The following is a 22,946-nucleotide window of genomic DNA, read 5'->3' on the forward strand; positions in this document are numbered from 1 at the left end:
TTGTTGGGATGGATTGAGGTGGGAGAAGGTGGAGGACAAAGAAAGTGGGCAGATTTTAGAGATGGAACAGATTTAAGACTTTAGCTGGTGATTGTGAATGGAGTCAAGTATGCAGTTGGTCGTCATTCATGGGTTCTGCATTTGCAAATTTGCCTACTTGCTAAAATTTATTGGCAACTCCAAAATCAACACTCACTGTGGTAATGCACAGATAATATGGTGTGGTAAAAAATTTGAATCTCCAGATGCCCATGTGCCCAGCTGAGGCTAAACAAAGAGATGCCCTGCCTTCCTGTTCCAGCTCTCATACTATAAACAAGTGTCCTTTTCATGATCTATTCAGTCCCACATTTTTGCATCTGTGTGCTTTTTGTCGGCGATTTCACAATTTAAAATGGCCCCCAAGGGTAGTGTTAAAGTGCTGTCTAGTGTTCTTAAGTGCAAGAAGAATGTGATATGCTTCACAGGAAAAATCTGTGTGCTAGACGAGCTTCGTTCAGGCCTGAGTTACAGAGCTGTTACAGTGCTGTACAACACTCATGAATCCCCAATGTATATATATATTTTTTAAAGATTTATTTATTTTAGAGAGAGAGAGAGCAGGGGGAAGGGACGAGAGAGAGAGAGAGAGAGAGAGAATCTTAAGCAGACTCTGCACTAAGCATGGAGCCTGATACAGGACTTGATCTCACAACCCTGAGGTCACAACCTGAGTCTAAACCAAGAGTTGGACACTGAACTGACTGTAACATCCGGATGCCACTGAATCCACAATGTATATTGAATAAGGCATGTTTAAACAGAAACCAACGCAAAGCAAGTTTATGCATTGATCATTTGACAAAAATGTTGTGACTAGAGAACCTAACTCTGTATTTTCCCCAGGAGCAATGGTTCAGTATTCACTAATCCAGTGTTCATGGTAACTTTATAGAACATAACTCCTGCAGTTAACGAGAATCAGCTGTAACTCTGCCCCAGGGTTCTGGCTTTAATGATTGGGTGGTTGGTGGTGTCTGGAGCCAAACCACATGGAGGGAGTACAGGGTTATTAGTCAGGGGACATGATAAAGTGCTGGACTCTTTCTCTTGTCCTGAGACCCCCACATTATTTGGGTATCATGAGTTCCAGCTGGACACGTCCTGCCCTACTGTAATATCATTACTCCCTATGCCTTCGTTCTTTGAGCTCCCCAATTTAATCCTCCAAAACCAAAAGGATGTAAACCATAGGGAGATGCCATCAACAAAACAGAGCTGTGCAACTAGGAGTTCAGAATGAGCCCAGAGTTCACCGGGAGCAAATGGATCAAGAGATGACAGGGAAAGGGAGGGGGGAACAGAACTGTGTGGGGGACTGCTGAGGAAAATAAGGAGGAAGAAACCACCCTCAGCTTGGTGAAGGGCTTGTGGAAATTAGCCAGACCAGCCTGGAAGACAGGATAAGAAAAAGGATTCTGGAAGAAGGTTCCAGAATATTTGGAATATTAAGGAGAAAAGGGAAGAAGTGAGAAGAACACAGGAATAAGAAAGAATTTACAGGGCAGGCCCGGTGGCTCGGGGGTTTAGCGCCGCCTACGGCTGGGAACGTGATCCGGGAGACCCGGGATGGAGTCCCATAGTGGGCTCCCTGAATGGAGCCTGCTTCTCCCTCTCCCTCTGCCTGTGTCTCTGTTTCTGTCTCTCTCTCTCTCTCCTCTCTGTGTATTCTCATAAATAAATAAAATCTTAAAAAGAAAGAATTTACAGAGACAATCCCAAATGGCTTACTAAATTGAGTGGTCTAGCTTTGTCATATACATAAAACTTGCCTGACCCATATGAAGCTCATCACCTTGTGAGTCCTCATACTGTGATAAAACCGAGCAAGATTTGGAAGACTATGGTGCGTGGGCCACAGCCTATCTGCCTTCTGTTTCTGTGTGGCCATCAGCTAAGAATGGTTTTTATATGTTTAGCGCTTGAAAAAAAAAGTCAAAGGAAAAATAATTTTTTGAGACACATGAAAAGTATACAAAACATAAATTTCAATGTCCTTAAGTGAAGTTTTATTAGAACACAGCCACGCTCATTCATTTACCTATTGTCTATGGCTGCTTTTGATCTACAACAGCAGAGCTGAGTAGTTAAGACAGAAACCACATGGCCTGCAAAGCCTAAAAATATTTACTATCTGGCCCTTTACAGAAAAGTTTACTGACCCTACAGAGAGCTTGCCTGTTAAGCAGTGCACTCAGGGTATGTTTTGGATTCCTTGATACAGTAGAAGAGAAAAGAGGCTAGGAGGGCCAAATGGTAGAACCTGGGTGCCTTGTGCCCAGTTTAGAGGTGAATGCCCTAAAATTCCTTACCTAATGGCCACTGAGTCAACACTGATCATAGAGAGTTGGTGCCTGTGGTTTCTGTATGGCCAAATGTTTAAAACAAAACAAAACAAAACAGCATAGTCTCACAATAAAATAGAATCTTAGAAATCAGGGCAACAAGGTAGGCTGGACAACCATCTCTAAAAGCCCTCCACTAGTTTTCTTTTTTAAAGAAAACTGTGGGGATCCCTGGGTGGCGCAGCGGTTTGGCGCCTGCCTTTGGCCCAGGGCGCGATCCTGGAGACCCGGGATCGAATCCCACGTCGGGCTCCCGGTGCATGGAGCCTGCTTCTCCCTCTGCCTGTGTCTCTGCCTCTCTCTCTCTCTCTCTGTGACTATCATAAATAAAAATAAAATAAAATAAAAATAAAAAAAAAAAAAAAAAGAAAACTGTGAGTCATTCTTTAATTATCCCAGCTGGGGAACTGGAGACTCCCTGCCTTTTGCCTCCAGATGTCCAAGAAGGAAGCTGTGCTTCTCCCCAGCCTTCCCAGAGAGCGCAGGCTGAGCCTGCCTGGTTACAGATGACTCACTAGTTCGGCCTCCTCCAATCAGAGGCCCGAATCTTGGCCCCGGGGGCCCAGATCTGCTTGCCTCCAGCCTGGATTTGGTGCCTTCCCATAACACAATTTCCATTCTGATTTGAACTTCCTTCTCCCTACTGTTGAGATTAAGGTCTCATCTTAATCCATGCTGGGTCTCAGGGAAACAAAAAGCCCAGCAGTGTCCCCTATGGCCTCCCTCTCTGCCCTGTTCTCAGCTCTGCTTACTGAGGAGGCTGCCCAATGTCCTTTTGATTTTCTACCCTGCTTCTCTTTCTCAAGGAGCTCACTTTATCCAGTGTCTCTTACCTTTCCAGGCCTTTTCTGATCTTACTCACGTGTCCCCCTGCAGCCAAACACTCATACATAGCATGTTTAATTTCTGGATTTCCCTCTTCTTAGAACTATGGCTACAAAGGTTATGGTTTTACAAAATGACTCTCTTCCTGCTAGCACAGTGGTAACTTTATTTTCACATGCACATGTACCATGTGCACAGAGAACCTATGTGTGCTGGTGTGCACGTACATGCTTGTCCTTGCACACAGACTCACAGAGGTGCCTGTTTCTGCCTACTTGTGTGCACACAGCCCTGGCTAGTTCACCTGCCACATCAGGATACTGAGACTGGCAGTCCCAGTGGCCAGGCCCAACTCTAACTGCCTGCCATACAAGTTTATGGTTGATATTTTTTAATGTGTGTGTATGCATTCCTCTCACTTCTTTATGACAAAGAGACCTTAAAACTTACTTTATAATTTATATATTTTTAAATTGAAGTATAGCTGATACACAATATTATGTTAGTTTCAGGTATATAGCATAGCGATTTGACAATTATACACATTATGAAATGCTCACAAGTATATAACTTTTATATTTTATAATAAAAATGATATTGCAGCCAAGCTCTCCTCCTGATTGATAGCAGATTAGGCATCTTTTCCTACTTTCAAAAAGAACAGATGGAGCTACAGAAAGCCGAGGTCTGAATCAAGCATCTCAATTTTTAAGAAAAGAACCACAGGGACATATTAGAATTATTTCTAGAACTACTTTTAACTGACAGCAGTTCACATATAAATAGAAGTCCACACACAAAGAACATCTATAGCTAGCATGGCAAGCACACATACCTATAAGCATGTAAGTTCATCAAAACAAGTGCTTCTTGGAACATCCAGGGCATGCATCTTATGGTTCAAGCTTGTTTTGTCAACCAATGTGTGTCCGGCACCTAGTACATTGCCTAACAAATAGAAAGATGTCGATAGAAATTCTTAGGCCATGTAATGAATACAGTTGGCCTCAGAATCAACCCAAGCTGAGGGAGTTCTGATAGGAATCAATTTGCATGAGGCTTTTTTCTGGTTAAGGGAAGTAAAGGAAGCAGGGTGTAGAGGATGGGGGGAAGAGGAGTCTGTAGCCCCTAACATCAGGTTGGGGGCTGGGATGAGGAGGAACCCTGATGCTTGTCCCATAAACTAGTCCTCCTGGCCTGTGCCCTAGCCTTAGATCTCAGCCCCAGAGGAAGGAGGCCTGCAGGCAGACAGGGGATACAGCAAGTTCCACTAGTGTGTCTTTGGTGTCAGATGACACAGAATGAGACTCCTACACCAGAATCCAACCCTGGTGGCCCAGGGCCTGAGGCAGGTACCACCTAGGAGGACAACAGCCTTACCGAGCAGAATGAGGGAAGCAGCTCCCAGAAGGCAGAATCACAAGGGATACAGAGCCAGAAGACTATCCTCAGATAGGATCAGATTGTTCCAGAACTCATGTGTTTCATATGACCCCCTCTGGCACCCAGAAGCCAATAAGCCCATAGAAATTCAGCTATCCTGTTCCTGCAGCTGAGAGAGAATTCTACATGATTTTAGGTGCAAATAAATCCTTTATTGGGCCCCTTGAAGCTGCAAGTCCAGGTTTCTTAGCCCTGCTTGGTCCAGGGATGGCTGGGCCCTTAGGGAGTCTTGAGGGGTAGAGGCCGTGGCAGCTCATTCCTGGCCTGCGGCAGTGGCTTGGGTAGAACTGCTGATGGCTGGGAGCTTGTGAGTCCTTCACCCTCAACACAGAAAAAGCAGAGCTTGGGGATCCCTGGGTGGCTCAGTGGTTTAGTGCCTGCCATTGGCTCAGGGTGTGATCCTGGAGACACGAGATCGAGTCCTGCGTCGGGCTCCCTGCATGGAGCCTGCTTCTCTCTCTGCCTGTGTCTCTGCTCCTCTCTCTCTCTCTCTGTGTGTGTGTGTCTCTCTCATGAATAAATACATAAAATCTTAAAAAAAAAAAAAAAAGTAGACCTTGCAGGTTGTTTCCTCCCTTTTCCACCTTGCAACTGTTTAGTATCCAGATTGCCTTTTTTCAATACCAATTTCTAAACAGATTCTTAGATGGAAATTTTTAAGACTCAAAATTTCAAAGGATTCTTATTAATAAATATCTTCTGTGTGCTTGATGATTTCCAGTTGCAATGAGATAGAGACAAACTATTTCAACATAGTGCTGATTCTCCCAAAGGGGTTCCGGAGTTAAAGAATCTGTTTCACCACCTATTTTTCCTTTCTGACACCATATTCTGAGCTTCACTTCACACTATCAGACACACAAAGGTTCATCACTGCCCTTGACAGTTACCTCAATATTCAATAGATGATAAAAAGGTAGTGAAATCTCCTGTCACTTTGAACCCTTATGGTTGGGCTTCTGTCCCCAGAACCTAAAGACATCAAGAACCACCCAACACTACTGACACCTGCCCCTTAGATCTCGCTCCTATCCTGGTGGCCACTACACTTCTGGTTCAGGCTTTGGTCACCTCTTATCTGTACTTCCACAATCTCCAAAGTCTCCAGACATCTCTCAGTGTGACTCTCCAATCCATTCTGTCCTCCATTTCCAGGAAAGTATATCTAACTGCCAGCCCTATGGTTTTATTTTTCTCACTGCAATAGTCTGAAGAATGGCCCCAAAGTTTTATAGGTCCTACTCCATGGAACTGTGAATGTGACCTTAAATGGAAAAATGATCTTTGCAGATGTGATTACAATAAAGATCCTTAAATGGGGAGATTATCCTGGAACACTCAAATGGGCCCCAAGTGCAATCATGGGTCCTTAAGAAAGAGGGGGGTCACAGTAATGGAAGAGGAAGCAATGCAGCCCACACATGCAGAGATTGGAGTAATACAGTCACAGACCAAGGAACACCAGCAGCCCCCAGAAGCTAGAAGAGGCAAACAAGTTTCCTTTCCTAGAGCCTCTGGAGGGTGCATGGTCCTGCCAACAGCTAGATTGTGGACCTCTGGCTTCCAGAACTGTGACAGAATAAATTTATTTTATTTTGAGCCATCTAGTTTGTGAATAGTTATGGCAGCCACAGGAAACATACACGACCAAAACCTTCTTGCTCCAAACCACAAAGCCCTCAACAATCTGAACCCTGACTATTCTTACACTCCTATCTCTGCCATTCACTTCATGCTTTATCCCTGTCCATATTTGCACACTGACAGTGCTGTGAGAACTCCCACAGCTCCCTCCTTTGCCACCTGCAGGAGATCTGCACAGAACAACCACTTCACCTAGAAAGTCATCTCCTCTGAACCCTTAACTATCTACCCCACCAGTTCAATATACGGTTTTGAATTCTCTGTGTATTCTACAATTTAGTCCACTTACTTATTTATGGCATCTCTTTTACTGAACTGTAAGATTGTTATAGGGAGGGGCTAACGAACCTCTCTTCCTGGCATAGGGTTGTCATCTAGTGAAAGGCTAGTTAAATGTTTTCATGTTTAAATAGAATTACTTCTGTGCAACAATTATATACTGATGTTCATTGCTTCTTTCTTCCCACTGCTGTCTGGCTTCTGGTATATGATCTCCCTGTAGTCCACTGTGAACTTAGTAACTCTTTCCTCATTCTCCTTCCCTGGCTTTCATACCCTACCCACCTCATGTTAGCATCACTTAAAGGCCAATCTTCAGTCTCTCTCCTCTTTTTTTCACTCTCACACTTTTTCTAAGTGATTTTGGCCATGCCCTATATAGTTGGCTTCCAAATACCATTCCCCACCTCCCCTGAACTCTTTCCCATTGCCCACTGGAAATCTTTGCACAGATATCCCACAGACACATCCAGCCTAACATGTCAAGAATGATTTTCTTCTCATCTTCCTCTGCATATTAATCTGGACAAGCGAGGCCCCTAGGCTAGGATTCTGGAAGCCAAAGCAGAACCCAGGGAAGAGTAAGACAGGACCAGGCAGGAGCTGCAGGCTTCACAATCAAGGACATCCAGTGCTAATGCTTATGGGGAAATTCACATAAAACTTCTCTTCCAAAGGGCTCAACAGAGACACAGAAACCAGGCATGAGACCACAACCAAGACACCAAAATAGGCCAGCAGGGAGGGGGTTTCCAGGAGAGAGGAAACACATGGAAATATTGTCAGAAACAAAGACTCCAGACTCTTCTCATGGGACACTTTAACATGTCACTTTGGATAATATCCACTTCTACATTTCCTTCTTCCTTTCACTCCGTTGTTCAAATTAGAAACCTCAGAGTTATTCTTAATCCTGACTCGGTCTTAGCCTACTCCAGTTAGCAGGTTTCATTGAAGGGAGCTCCTAAGTATCTCCCCTTGACTCTTTTGCCCCATTGCCTCTCCCTGTCTCCAGCTGGAGCAATTTACAGACCTCCAGAGGAAACTCCCCTTCTCCAGCCAGTTCCCACATCGTTGCTTCCAACATGCCACCAAAGTTCAGATCTGCTTTAAAACCGTTAGTGGTCTCCTATAGTCTCTAGGATGAAAAGTGAACCCCTAAGTAGGCCACCCAAAGTCCTTCCCACATGCCAACCTCACCTCTCCTCAGCCTAGTCTACTGCTGACCTCCCCCCCCTTAACTTAAATCCAGCTCTGCCTGGCAATGGACAGGCCCTCAACACACTGAGCATTTCGACCTGCAAATTCCAGCCCATCTTTCAGAACCCTACTCCAACACCACTTCTTTTCTCATATCCTTCCCGAGTGCCTACTGGTCAGCCCCATTTTCTGCACTCCTGTGTTGCTTCACACCTCCCTCTTCAGTTACTTACCACACTATTCTGGGATACCGTTTCCATTTTCATATGGAATACAAATACAGGGATTGCTTCTTATGAACTTCCATATTCTAGTACTTAGCTTGGAACCTGGCATACTGTGAAGACTCCAATATTTATTAAATGAATGAATAGTCTGTAAGCCAAGGTGATAACTAAGAACAGAAAGAAAGAAAACCTTCCCTTGTAGGACAGGCTCCAGTGGCTCTTTACCTCCCTGTCTTGGTCCATCTGGGCTGCTATGACCAAATGCCAAAAATCTATTTCTCATAGTTCTGGAGGCTGAGAAGGGTCCAAGATCAAGGTGCTGGCAGATCCAGTGTCTGGCGCCGGCCACTTCCCAATAGACCATTTTCTTTTGGCTATAACCTCACTTGTTGAAAGAGGCAAGGAAGCTTGCTTGGGCGTCTTTTACAAAAGCACTATTCCATTTGTGAGGGTTCTGCCTCCATAACTTCATCCCCTCGCAGAGATGCAACCTCACGAATCATTGCCTTGGGAGTTAAGATTTCAGTATTTGAATCTGAGGAGGACATAAACTTTTAGTCCATTGCACTCCCCAAGAGCTCCCATTGACTGACTACCCACTCTCAGGTAGAGAAGTTTTCCAAGCTTGTCCAGGAAGCAGAACAAAAGGTCGGGGGGAATAACTCCTGTGCTTCGTCCAGGCATCAGAGATAAAGACAGGGAAACCAAAAACATGTTGATAGAAAATGTGAGTGTGGCTTTCAGAACATCAGAGCTAGGAAATTCTTAGCTCTCACCTACTCTACACCCTTAACGTATAGGTGCAGAGACTAAGGTCCAATGAGATGAGGTGACTTTCCCAAGGAATGACAGATGCTGTTCATCACAAGGCAAAGAGTAAAATATAAGAAGGCAGCAGCTGTAAAGGGGGTGGATGGAACCAAAAGGAAAACTAGGTAGCTTTAATCCAAAGCCCTGGAGATGTCCCTCCCCTCCTCAGTAGATGTTTACTGCTCACGTACACATGTATTTAATTGTGTGTGGCCTTGTGTGACTTTAAAAAGAGCTTTCTTCATATGTATATTCAGTAAACAAGTGTTTATCTGTCTCTCCAACCAGATTAAGAGCTCCAGAGGAAGGGAGCACACTCCTCCATTCTTTGGGTTCCCATATCACTTCTCCACACACCCCACCTGCTCAGCAGGAGTGAAAGCAAACCTCCCTGAGTGGAAGAATGAAGAAGGAGTCTGTTCCCTTTCAGCATTTGGGGCAATCTTCCGGGAATGAAAGGATGAAGAGCCAAGGGCCCCTGCCCCCTTGATATTTGTCACCCAGTCTGGAAGACAGACACATAAATAGATCTCTTGGTCGTTAGGCAGGGCTGTAAGAAAGGAACCTCAGAGTAGATAGAGGGTGGGGAGGACGTCCCTGGATAAGCTTAGAGAAACCAACCCAAAGGACTCATGAGACCAGCTGACTAGGCAAGCCTGAAAGCATGTGGTTCAAGAGACACAAAGTCCAGAGCAAGGGGATCAGTGAGGGGCACCACTGAGCCCTGGGGACAAGGCATGGAGCACGGATAGAGGGTTAGTGCCAGGTAGGATAGCCTCGGAGGCCACAGTAAAACATTTTCTGAGAAAGAATCTTGAGGCTTTAAACAAGGGAGTAACTTGACAGGCTCGACTTAAGATACAGCCATCACTCAGGTAACTGGAAAATGAATTTGAAGGGAGCAGAATGAGAGGTAGACCAGTTAGAAGTCAGATAGGTGAGAGATGTCAGGAGCCTGGTCCAAGACAGGGGGAGGATGGCAGAGAGAGACAGGATGGCTTGGTTGAAAAATATTTTGGAGGTAAAGAACATCTAAGAGGAGCAGACAAAAAGGAGTGATCCAAGATGACCTGAGATTATGATTTCACAGAACCAGGAATATTGGATGAGGAGCAGTTGAGGTGTGCGGGGTGGCTACAAATCAAACCTCCTGGTTCCCAAATACAAGTCCTTTTCCATGTCCCCCGATGGGGAGGCCTATCGGAGAAAATGGGCCCGGAGAAGGAGAGTAATCTCCAACAGGAAATAAGATTATGCCTCACAGCCAAACACCTGAGCAAAAGTGAGGCTGCCTAACTCTCTGGAAAAGCCAGGGGCAGCCCAGATCCAGGCTGGCACACAGAGCTGAGTGGCAAGCAGGTTTCTCATGTCACTATGGAGAATTCACTGGCTCTATCTGTGCCCACCTGGGAGTGTGGTGTGTGACCTCCAGCCCATCCCATCATCCAGGTGTTGATCTGTGAGAGTCAGGGTGGGGGGAATCTGGAAAACTCTTCCTTTACCTAATACTGATTTTTTTCCTTCCACAACCTTCCCTCAGCCTCCCAACCCTGGGAGCCAGTGTCTGCATGTGTGGCAAGGAGCAAACAGCTTAAGTGCTTAAGGGCCTGGACCCCGGAGCTAAACCGGCTCTGCAGGCCTCCTTGCTGTGGGGCCTCCCCGCCTCCCCCTTCCCCAGCCCTCCCCCCACCCGCCCATTTCCTGTTTCTCCCTGGGTGTTAATATACCCAGAGCCTGGGGTCAGGGCTTTCATAGGAAGTACTGGGCCTGTGCTGGCCTCTCATCCTCCCTCCTGACCCCAGGGGTCAGGTTTTTCATTCTCCCCTCCCCATAGCTGTTTCAATTCCGTTCTGCCTGTCTTTCCAACCTACATCTGAACCCTGTTTAAAGTAGAAATCTGATAGCAGTTGGCCACTCCAGGGTGGTTTCCTAGCACAGACAAGCCCTGAGACCTGACAGTGAAAGAGAATCACACTGCCCTATAGTCTGGCTCCATCGTTATACCCTCTTCTTCGGTAATGAAATCATGTCTTATCTTTATGGCTTATACTAACAGAGGTAAAAATTATTTTCCACCTTGTTGCTAGCATTCTTTGTGTTTGGTCATAGGCATCAAATTAATTGCCAGGAGTAATTTGAATTAATTCATGATCTTAGCATTTTACATGGTTTCACTTTGAGCAATATCAAATTGTTGGTATTTGACCATCCTGACCTACAAAATGAGTTTCTTATGGTTCAGCCTAGTATTTTCAAGCACTGACGAAATGTGTATATATACAGATGGGTTGGGGGAAAGCAGTGTTTGCTGTGGTAACAATGGAATCCCTCTGGGGTGGGGACTGTCTTTCTGTGAGGACACACCTTCATGGCATTTTCTGTAAGACACTAGAGATGGGAGAGGCCGAAAGGAGATAAAATTGTTCTGCTTAATCAAAACCTGGAGTTCTCAAGATTGTTTTGCTCTGTTTTGTTTTCTTCTATTATCTCTGACAGAGGAATTTTACCTTTTGTGGTGGGAAGAGGGAGAGCGGGAGGTCTGGGCCCCGGGAGAGCAGGCGAGCAGGCGACCGACCAACCGTGCTAAGAAAGAGATTGAAGAATACTGGAGCCCATGGTGTGGCCCTCGAAAACTCCAGAAGCAAGCAAGCCCCACACTGGGTTTGAAGCTGAGCTGTTCCCTCCACCATCCCACATAGAGCCAGCTTTTCTTACTGGCCTTGTGTTGGTGGTGTTCAGGGAATGCCAGAGCCCTCTCTACTTTGGCACAAAGGGAAACCTCAAGGCCAGGATGGGAGAAGGGCAGCCCAGAAATGCCCTGCAAAAACCTTCTCTGGGGGCCTGGGATGCAGTCATACCCAAACATAAGTATCCCACTGGACCTCTCAGAAACAGTGCACAAGTGGGCCAGCATTGCTCATTCTGTACTTTCAAATGTGATTCCAGAAGTCAGGAGGGCCTGGGGACATCCGGGATCCTTCATCTCAGAACTCAAGTTATTGAACCCTTCCATCTGCTGTCAAGATCAACAGGACTTTGCTCTTTTGGGAACCCCTGACTCAGGAAAAGGAAAGTTCCAAATAACTGTTTGTTTCAAGAATTGCTCTGAAAACCCCATTTGAAGGAATACTAAACTATTAGACTTTTCAATAGATAGCATCAACAACTATTTATACTCCCAGACTCTTCAGACCCCTGCCTCAAAATCCTCAACATTGTTGTGTGTGTTCACCAAACCTAAACTCTAATATCATGAATGTTACCCAACTGGATCTAAACCCCTCACCTCCTCTATGTAGAAAGACCGTTTTAAACCTACCCTCAAAGCCTCATAAATTCCCGACTTTGACTCCCATCCCTGAGATGCTATTAAAACTGTCAAGGTCATGCTGTCCCCAGCCTCGGTAAGCAAGGGATGCGGCTTATCAGCAGGTTATATAGTGGTATTTTGGGGGAGCCAGAGTTTGTTCAGAGGACCCGTGTTAGGTGCTGGGGGTGGGTTGGGGGTGCAAAGATCAACAAAACAGTCCTTGCCTTCTTAAAGCTTATATTATCATGCACAGATGCACATTAAACAGCTTGTCAAAATTAAGTTATTTGATAAGAGATCAAAGTTATCTGAGCACAACTGTGGCAAGCACCACAAAAAAAAAAAAAAAAAAAAAGGATGAAGCCTCAGGGAGGGGCCTCAGGAGGGGCAACCCTGACAGGTCTTATGGTAAGCAGGGGCTGATGCAGGAACCAGGGGCTGAGCCTGCACAGGAAGCTGGCCAGGCTGGGGCTCTTCCCTGTTCATGGCTACAGTGCTCATGTTCGTGGAGGGGCAGTGCAGGGTCCCAGGAGGGTCTCACGTTTATGCATGCCTGCCTTTATGCAGGGGGAGAAGGACTGCCCCCGTCCACAGTGAGGGGGTTTCAAAATGTGGGCTGAGCCCACAGGTAAGCTCAAGCATCATTCACAGATGGGGAAGGACAGGTCTGCTGCCAAGGAGGGTCAGGCAGCAGAGGGGAGAGAGGACTGGAGGTGAGCCAAGGAGAAATGTGCTCAAGACAAAATCCAGAGACCTGGGCAGGGAGGAATGGATGCCTGGGGCCTCGATGGCTTCTCGAGGCCAAGTTAGAAGCCTCTCCAATCCTTCAAAGAATTCATAGAAGCCTGGACTGACACCGTGGAAGGAGGAATCTTTTTTTTCGGATTTTATTTATTTATTCACGAGAGACACAGAAAGAGAGACAGAGACATAGGCAGAAGAAGGAGAAGAAGCAGGCTCCATGCAAGGAGCCCAATGCGGGACTCGATCCTGGGAATCCGGGAACAGGCCCTGAGCCAAAGGCAAGACGCTCAACCGCTGAGCCACCCAGGCATCCCTGGAAGGGGGAATCTTGAAGAGAGGAAACTCAAGCATATGAAATAAATGTCTCATGGTGTCCTACAATGAGATGTGGGAAGGGAAGGGCAAGGAAGGGAGTGCTTTGAAGTGGCCCTAGGTCCTGTCTAGATGCTGGACTCTAGAATAGATGATAAAAGTAGGGCCTGGTGACCCAGAACATGAAAGATACAGCCAGTTCCTGCAACAGAGTGCAAGATCTGTCTCAGAATGCAGGCACAGCCCCGTGAATAGAGCCGGGCCACCAGGTCTGGGCTGATGCGGGTACAGCAACAGTGACTGGATTCCCAGTGCTGCCAGACGCGGCGAGAGGCCTTTTATTCCCCTCGAATGAAAAACAAGAAAGGCCAGTCCGAGTCTGCGGTGAGTGTGAAGTTCAGGTGGAGAAGGAGCATAACAGGGCCCAGCAGCCACGTATCTCTCCATGAGACCGGAGACTAAAGGCCATCCGAGCCCCGACTGACTTGCTTTTGGTATCCTCAGTGCCCAGCACCTGGTCCACATGTGATGGCCTCAGTCAATGTCTAATTTGGTTGAATGGGAAGCCCAAAGGCCGTTGGAGAGGTAGCCTTTGTCCTGGCATGCCATCCAGCACACTAATGCTTATGCCCATAACCTTCATGCCCATGCTGGGAAGTAAGTAAAGATATCGTCAAGCCCACTCTGAAGGCAAAGAGTTAGTAACTTCTCCAACTATAAAGTAGCAGAGTTAGACTTTGAACCCATTTGCTCTGATGCCGGGGACTGCACTCCTGACTCCAGCACTCCTGGGCTCTGCGTGGCCGTGGGGGAGCGTCCCTACAGATTTGTGGTCAACACACCCGTGCATGAGAAAGGAGGAGAAACCTCACCCTCTGTATTGGGGGCAGGGGAAAACAGCCCAAGAGCTGACCTTTATGCACCTTCCCTTCCCTTTAGGGTAAAAGGAGTGGAAGAAAATGTTTCTTCTCTTCCATCCCCACCCTTCATCTACAGGCCTCAGTGAGCTACCTCACCTCTTAGGAATTAGATCCTTTAGGGGCCCTGAAACTTGGAAGCTGTTACTGCGTTCTTATCCTGGATGACTCATCTGGGCTCTAGGACAGTCAAAAGTCCATGTGCCGCATGCTAATTCGTTGAGCTTTTGAGTTCAAAATAAATGAGAATGCATCCATCATTCCTATGGAGGTGACCTGCCAAAATGTCTCTATGTCTCTGCACCCTTCTGCACACACGCGCACGCACACACACACACACACACACACACACACAGAAACCTGGGAGTGATTTTAAGTGGAATAAGAAGTCTTCTCATCTCTGGGAGGAGCTTTCCATCTCTGAAACAGAAGCGTGGTTCAGGATTTCCCATCAGCCCTTTGTTTTCCTCCTCCCAGAGACACTGAATCTTTAGGCAAATTTTTAGGTGAGTTGCACCTACCCCTAAAATAAATGTCCCCTGCCATCCTCTGTAATACAGAACATTTAGATGTAGCTAAATTCCCCAAAAGTGCAGGGAATAAACAGCCTTGGGGGCAAGTGGGGCAGGTTCTATGAGAACAAAAGATAATGATGAAACAATAAAACATAATTAAACCCCTCTTCCTTTATCTGTGCTGCTGCAATCACAACACAGATGCCCACTTAGAACTAGACAGTGGTTCTCCCGAGGGTTCTTGCTCTATTTCTCTCAAATACTTAAGCGTTTTCTTTCTTTTTCTTTCTTTCTTTCTTTCTTTCTTTCTTTCTTTCTTTCTTTCTTTCTTTCTTCTTTCTTTCTTCTTTCTTTCTTTCTTCTTTCTTTTCTTTCCTTCCTTCCTTCCTTCCTTCCTTCCTTCCTTCCTTTCTTTTTTTCTTTCTTTCTTTCTTTTTTTTGGAGAGTGAGAGTGAAGTGAGCATGAGCAGGGGAGGGACAGAAGGAGAAGGAGAGAGAACCCCAAGCAGGCTCCATGTTTGGCAGCACGAAGCCCAGCACAAGGCTTATCTCCCGACCCTGAGATCATGACCTGAGCTGAAATCAAGAGTCAGACATTTAACCAACTGAGCCACCTAGGTGTCCAACTTAAGCATTTTCTTATTGAACGCTACAGGGACTGGGGGCAGCTCACGTCTTGCCCAGCCTGGCGCTGGCGGGGTGCCTCCTTGGTGGCTGACATTCTCCAAGAGGAGAGCAACTCATCTCTCTGATCAGGTTATTTTGCACAGAAGAAAAGGGAGACTCTGAGTTGCGCAGTAGGCTTTCTATTGAGATAAAGGGCCTCTTTGTTCTCGTGATTTGATTCTAATTTATTATTGTTTTTGCTTAATGCAAAAATACACATGGCCTCTGAGAGGAGCTGACTTTTGCCCGGGACCATCTTGTCAATGTTAATTAACCACTGCTCTATCTGGAGAATCCTTTCCCATTTTAAAATACAGCATCAGTCATGGCTGTTGTCTATGACCTTTCCTAGTTAAGGAGACACCTGCCATGAGCACCACCCATGAACGGCAGAGCCCTGAGCCTCACAATGGGGACATGGGGCACAGGATCAGGGTCCAGCATCATGCAGGCACAGGCTCTGCTGACATCCAGCAGCCCCTTCTCCCCACGCTGACCCCTATTCCCAGGACATCCTGAGCTGCGGACATCAGATATTCATTCACAGTTGGTTGCCGTGTCAATTCCTAAGTATCTGCTCTGCCCATGTACTTGACATGCCTGTGCAACTATAGCAGCAGACTGGCTTCCTTTTTGGTCATTTTCTATTCCTCACTGTTCAATTTGTCTAGTTCTGCATCGTTTGGTTTGAGTACTTTTGTCTTAGTACTTAAAGTGAGCCACCAAGTCTGGATCTGACTCCCTAGGGACTCAGCACTCCTTTGCATGTCAGCCGTTCCTGAACTGGACCTACCCTGATCCTCCACTCACAGGGGGATGGAAACACATGATTTAATCTAGTAATTGATTTTTCCAGAGCTCATCCAGCATAGAATGTTCCACAATGAGAACCATAGAACAAAGCACCAGGTTCTTCTTGAGTGTGAAAACCGCAGATTTGTAGGCCACATCCCAGACTTCCTGAGTCAGGGCCCCTTGGGGGTGAGGGGGTGAAGCCAAGGAATCTACATTTTTACAATCTCTTTAGGTATATCTTACACTAGAGAGAACACACAGGGCAAAACATACAGTGAGGACCGGGTCTCAGGAAGCTTGCAATCTTATGGACGTGAAAAGTAGACATAACTGCAATACAAAATCATTCCTGATATTTCCATGACAGTTTTGACAACAGAAACTCTGGGGCCCTTTTGTGCCCTGGGACTCCCATCTCCACAGTTTCTGACTTCCAAACAGGAGCTCGTTGCCTACATAGGTAAGTGATTTTTCTGCTACTGAGAAAGAATTATTTCCTCATATTTCATTCACTCATTCAAACTAACACAGATTAAGTGCCTACTGTATGCCAGTTCCTGTCACACGCAGGGCCTGTGTTTTAGAGCACAAAAGGGCCCAGAGTTTCTCCTATCAAAACTTCTCATTGTAGACAGAAAAACCCCAGAAGTCTGGAGAAGGAAATGACTTGCCCTCAGTCACATAACTAGCTTCCAGGGGAGGGATGTAGGGTGGGGAAGAGTATGGGCTCATGATTGGAAAACCAGGGTTCAAATCCAGGCTTTGCCAGTTTTGAGCTTTAGTGAGTTACAAAAACCTTCATTACCTCAGATTCTTCATGGTAAACAGAGATCATCATGCACCTGTGACAAGAGTGAATACTTGTGGGAACATACGGCAGGGCCTGGCCACGGGAAGCCTCCATCAGTGTCATTGAGATTTGCTCAATGCCCTCAGGGCCAGGAACTCTCTACCTGGGCCTGCTTCTGGCTGTGCCCACTCACGGCTGAGCCTGCTCATGTGATGGGGGCTGGTTGTGCAGCCCAGAAGGCTCTGCCCCTGGTGGCTGCTGCCCAGCCCACATTCAAACAGAGGAAAGCCAGATTGGGGGGGTGGCGGGGAGGGGAAGCCTAGCTGGGCCAGCCTCTGGCATCTAAATACACAGAATTCTGATTGCTAACCTAACACAGACAGCTCCTAATACAGATCTTAAAGCAAAGGAGCCACAGAAAAATGAAGGATGGCCTAAAAAAGACCCTTCTTTGGACTCAAAGCCACTGAGCAAGGAGAGTATGATTTCTGAGACCAATCAAAGGGACTCAAGTTCATCTACATGGAGGCTAAGGAGGAAGCCCATCAGGAGGCTCTTAAACTGGGCTACCAAGCAGGCAGAAGCATCTATCCAGCAGAAGGCTAGCAAGTTTGATCAGGATAAATACAAATATCAGGAAATTCAATTCAAAATATGCTCCCCACTAAAATACTGCATGTTTTTTTTTTTTACCAGAATTATTCACAATTACACAACAATCACCCTACATTCTCATTTCCTGACCTCAGTATATGCCACTTTCGGCTGTAAATACATCCAAGCAGCTCTTGCCCAGGAACGCACCAATTCTGGGAGAAGAAAGAAGTGGCCTCTGAGAAGTCCATGCGGAGCCCGCGGAGGGCGGTGTGAGCCAGCTTCTCCAGTGGCCTGTCACATGACTGGTCCCAGGACATTGGCATCTCTGCTGTGTGGTGTGTCAGCAATTCCACAGCATGGAAGACTTGCCTGCCTGTGGTGCTGGGGCACACAGCTGCCATTATAGCGGAGGAATCTAATGTTATTTACATTTTTTAAATCTGTATTTTTATCACAGCAAGAAATGTACACAATTTTTTATTCCAATGATACCACAAGTCCTACAATGAGAAAGAAGAGTCTTCTGACACACTATCCTCACCACTCAGCTCCCTGGCCAGAGGTGGCCCTTTCAGCTCTTTTTCTGAAATTCGTCTCTGTATTCTTAAATGCTACACCTTACAAGGCTTCTTTAAAAGTTTGCAGTTTTAAACATCATCAACTGACTTCTTATTTCATGGGGTTGGAACCTAGCTGCCTTCGCTCAACATCTCCACCTTCCACTTCCCCTCCCTCACTCCCATGCTCTTAATGGACTTCTAGTAACAATCTGGGGCCCAATGAATAGTTAATGGTTTCACTATTAACAACCATGTGAATATGGTTCAAGAGTGAACCGTATAATATACTGTAATTGTAATTTATTTGTAGTACGATGTATTATTTCTCTGGAGGCAGCAAGTATACCACATAGTGTTGACACAGTTGTCCATCTACCTCACCTCTTCTTCAATTCTCTGGGCAAAGCTACAAAATTCCTCTCAATATAGACAAAGATATCACATAATGTTTTTTGCTTTTTGTTTTTCTCATCAATATCTCTCCAGAAGGGCTACTGGCGCTACCCCACAGCCTACCTGGACAGGCTGTTCTCCACACACCCAGGCTCCTTCCACCACAAGCTGAGGATTCTCTGTGACTCTCCTGTGGGGGATCCCCTGTTTCTTGATTTCCAAATCATTTTTTCTTGATTTACTTTTTCTTTTGATTAAGGACTTCAGAAACTCCAAGGGAAATGTATCTTTGAGAGCTTGCCTGTCTGAAATTGTCTTTATAGCATCTGACCCAGTGAACTATATATAGGATTCTAGGATGGAAATCGTCTTCCCTCAGAATTTCAAGGACTTGCTCCTCCATTTTCTAGACACCAATGGACAGTTGAATAGCATCCAAACTCTTATTCTCTGTAGTAGAGATTTCTCCCCTTGTGAACGGTTTTAGGGTCTTGTCTTTATCCTTATCCTTGAAAATCCAAGCTGATGTGCCTTGGTGAAGGACTTTTTCACTCATTGTGAGCTGGGCCTGTGGTGGACCTGATGCATCATATCTTTCATTTCTGAGATTTTTATTTAAATGACACTTTGATAAATATTTATTCATCCTCACAAAGAATTCCTTTTACTAGGATGTTGGGTGAACCTTGTGGATGGATCATTTACTTTTCCTGTCTTTTTCACTTATTTCTTTGTATTTTTACTCTAGCTCCTGGAGATTTCCTCACCTTTATCTTAGAATAGTTCCTTTGATTTTTTTTTTTTTGCACATTAAATTTCATTTTAACTGTTTTCTTATTCTGAAACCTATTTTGATCAAGTCGTTTTCATTTTTAAATATTGATTTTTAAAAATATTTTATTTATTTATTCATGAGACACAGAGAGAGAGAGAGGCAGAGACATAGGCAGAGAGAGAAGCAGGCTCCCTGCAGGGAGCCCAATGTAGTACTCAATCCCAGGACCCCAGATCATGCCCTGAGCCAAAGGCAGATGCTCAACTGCCGAGCCACCCAGGTGCCCCTAATTATCGATTTTAAAGCCTAAAAACTTACAATTGCCACCAACAAGCCCACAAAATATTATTTTCCTTTTGAAGCTTTTATAATACATTGTTTTCATCAGCGAACTTTTTCCTGTTGAACAAATGACTCAAATTGTCCATCAGAACACACAGTGTCAAGTTAGTTCTACTCCAGTGGGACTTGGAGGCAGGTGTGGGATAGAATGTTCTTTTAGCCTCTGAGTTTTCTGGACAGACATTTTGACCTTGCTACGTCCATTGGCCTTCTTGTTAACTGTCTACAGACACTCAGAACTACAGACGCTCTCACATCCCTGCCAGTAAAACTCTCCCTGGGAAGATGATCTGGAGAGCCCTGCCAGGAACCATGCCAATGTTGGCATCATCACCAGATTTCAAGACTTCATGCCTCTTCCAGCTTCTAACCAGATCAATCTTCTCCTTACAAAGAACCAAGCAACATGGCTATGCAGCCCTAGGGTTTATCCAGTTCTGATTTGGCTTATTTGGCTCAGGGTTGTCATCTGTGCAGGAAAGCTGGCAGCTTCCATGGGAGAAGAGGGACAAGCATGTGAAGTGACATGTAAAGTGAAGCATTGATAGACATCTCCTTGGTTGTGAGTTTAACTGGGTAAAGGTTACTATCATGTGTGCTCTTAGAATGTCAGTCTCCACTTGACCCACAGGGACAGCACCAAATGCCTTGGAGGAACACACAGAGGCCCTGTCAGTAGGAAGAGGTCCTTAATCAGCCCTGGTGGCTATTCTCACAGTGACATCTCATCCTCATTAGTACTTGGCTCCCACATGTAACATAAATGAAAGTAACATAAAGGCTAGATGGGTTGTAGAATTTTTTTTAATGTACATCTGACTTCTTTAATGATTTCCTCATATCTCCCCTGCTTATTGTCCCCTCAGGTCGGTAGCCACAGATTCATCAACATCACAGCAACAATCAGGAGAGTCAACCTGAGATGTGGGTATGACCATGTTTTGATAAAGGTAGAGTCTCTTTTGTTAAAGTGTTCTGATGTGTGGCAGGCCAAATAATGTCCCCCAAGATGTCCACACCCTAATTCCTGGAACTGTGACTGTGTTACATTAAAAGTAGTGAACCCAGGGGATGCAGGTGGGGGTTTGGGGTAACTGAGTGATGGGCATTAAGGAGGGCACTTGATGTCATGAACACTGGGTATTATATGTAAATGCTGAATCACTAAATTCTACCTCTGAAACAAATAATACACTATATATTAACTAACTTGAATTAAAAAAAAAAAAAGTAAAGACCCCAGCAGATGTCAGAGAGATGAGAAGATGGTAAAAGAGGCAGGAGAGATTAGAAGACTGAGAGAAACTTAGCCCATCATTATTGGCTTGAATATGTAGGAAGGAGGCCTTGAGCCAGGAAATACAGGCAGCTTCTCGGTGCCGGGATCGGCCCTCAGCAGACAGCCAGCAAGGAAATGGGAACCTGGGTGGCACAATCACATGCAATTGAATTCTACTAAGAACCCTAACGCTCAAGGAAATGGATTTTAGGGGATCCCTGGGTGGCACAGCGATTTGGCACCTGCCTTTGGCCCAGGGCGCGATCCTGGAGACCTGGGATCGAATCCCACATTGGGCTCCCGGTGCATGGAGCCTGCTTCTCCCTCTGCCTGTGTCTCTGCTCCTCTCTCTCTGTGTGTGTGACTATCATAAATAAATAAAAATTAAAAAAAAAAAAAGGAAATGGATTTTAACGTCAAGCTTTCAGAAAAAGAAAGCAACTCTGTTGACACCTTGATTTTAGCCCAGTGAGCCCTATATGGAACACATCGAAAATAATGTATTTGTGCCATTTCAGCCCTACGTTTGTGGTTATTTGTTACAACAGCAAGAGTCACATTGAACTTGCTGGTTTCAAACTTCCATAAGGAGTCAAAAGTAGGGACTTGCATTGCTACTTAGTTTTTAGTTTGTTTATGACTTGGTTGTGTTTGAGGAAGACCTTTGCATATCAGTGGCCTTCCCACTTTCTGGCTGATTTTACTACATTTGAGATCAGTCAGCAGGGGTTGACTTGCTTCAATTTGTGGGCACAGGGATTTGGAGGCTGATGTGGCTCCTCTTCCATTTGAGTTTGGGCTTAGTGATGATTTTCACACCTTTATTCTGGTAATGAGGAAAACATTTGTTTTAATTTGTATTTCTGCTACTATATTTTCTAATTTTCAAGAGATTTCTTTCTTTTACTCCAAAGTTTTGTGTTTGTTGTTGTTGTTGTTTTACTGGCATACTGTTCTTGTTTCCTAGATACAAGATCCTCTTATCTCTTGACTTTTTTTTTCCTTCCACTATTGTCTCTTGTTTCCTTCTATATTCCTTTTTTTTTTTTTTCATCTGTTTTAGTTCTTGCCTCTCATGATAAAAAATTTATTGTCTGGTGATGTTCTCATTTTGCTAGAAGTGAGAAATTAAAAAGTTGATTGGAGCTAGCATCTGGTGGACTCTACCACTTAAGGTGGTGGGTGATTCAGCCCCATTGTTCCCTTGGGAAACCTTCACATTCTCCTACCTCTACATCTCTCTTGGGCTGCACCCACTCAGAATTTTTAAGTAGGATTTTATTTATTTTACCTCTTTTTCATATTTCACCTCACCCCTAGTTCTCCTCATATCCCTCAGCGCAAAGCCTCTCTGGTTTGATTTCTCTGCAGAATAAATTCTCCTTCTCCTGGTTGTATGGGTTAAAGAGAGGCAGAGTAAGGATTGGGGAAGGATGTTTCTTATTTGTCCTTCATGCACATTTTCAACCAGTCTTGTCTGGCACCTCCCTAGTCAGTCATCCCAGCTTCTGAGGTACTGGGGGCCTCCAACCCTTCTGGGGCTCTGCTGTAGCGTTGGCTGGATTCTTGTTTGCATTCCTTCTCTTCAGGTATGCAGATTCCTAGTTTCTTGGCCCTGATGATCAGTTACCAATCATTGATCTGCTTTCATCTGCCAAACTTTCCTGATGTCTCTCTTCTATGCTCACCACTACTGTTCTCCTTGCCCTTGTGGGTTTATATCATTCATTCATCACTCATTTACAGTCATCTTAGTGAGATTTTAGAATGGAGCATGGCTTCAATCCTCTGGAAGTTTTACTAGAAGCCTTGTGGAAGTTTAAAAGTCAAAAACATAACACTCAAGTGGAAGAGATCTAGCTCAATCCCTTCTTTTGATGGAACTGCAAATAAAGAAAAACCTTTTTTACCTTTACTTGTCCTTTTCACCTTAACTCGTATGTCAGAGGTCACTGAGAATGCTCAGTCCTCAGAGCAGGTATATTTAGCTTTCCTTGTTTGTGGCTAGCCAGTTCCAAGTGAGTAGAAGATAGATAGTAAGGCCTAAAATCCATGTTCTTAGTGAGGAGAAGAAAAAGTGTCACTCCAAAGTGGACAGTCAGAAAGATACTCATAGGCAGGGAGTGATCAGAGATGAAT

Source organism: Canis aureus, chromosome 4 (assembly GCF_053574225.1).
Source record: "Canis aureus isolate CA01 chromosome 4, VMU_Caureus_v.1.0, whole genome shotgun sequence".
Taxonomy (NCBI): Eukaryota; Metazoa; Chordata; class Mammalia; order Carnivora; family Canidae; genus Canis; species Canis aureus.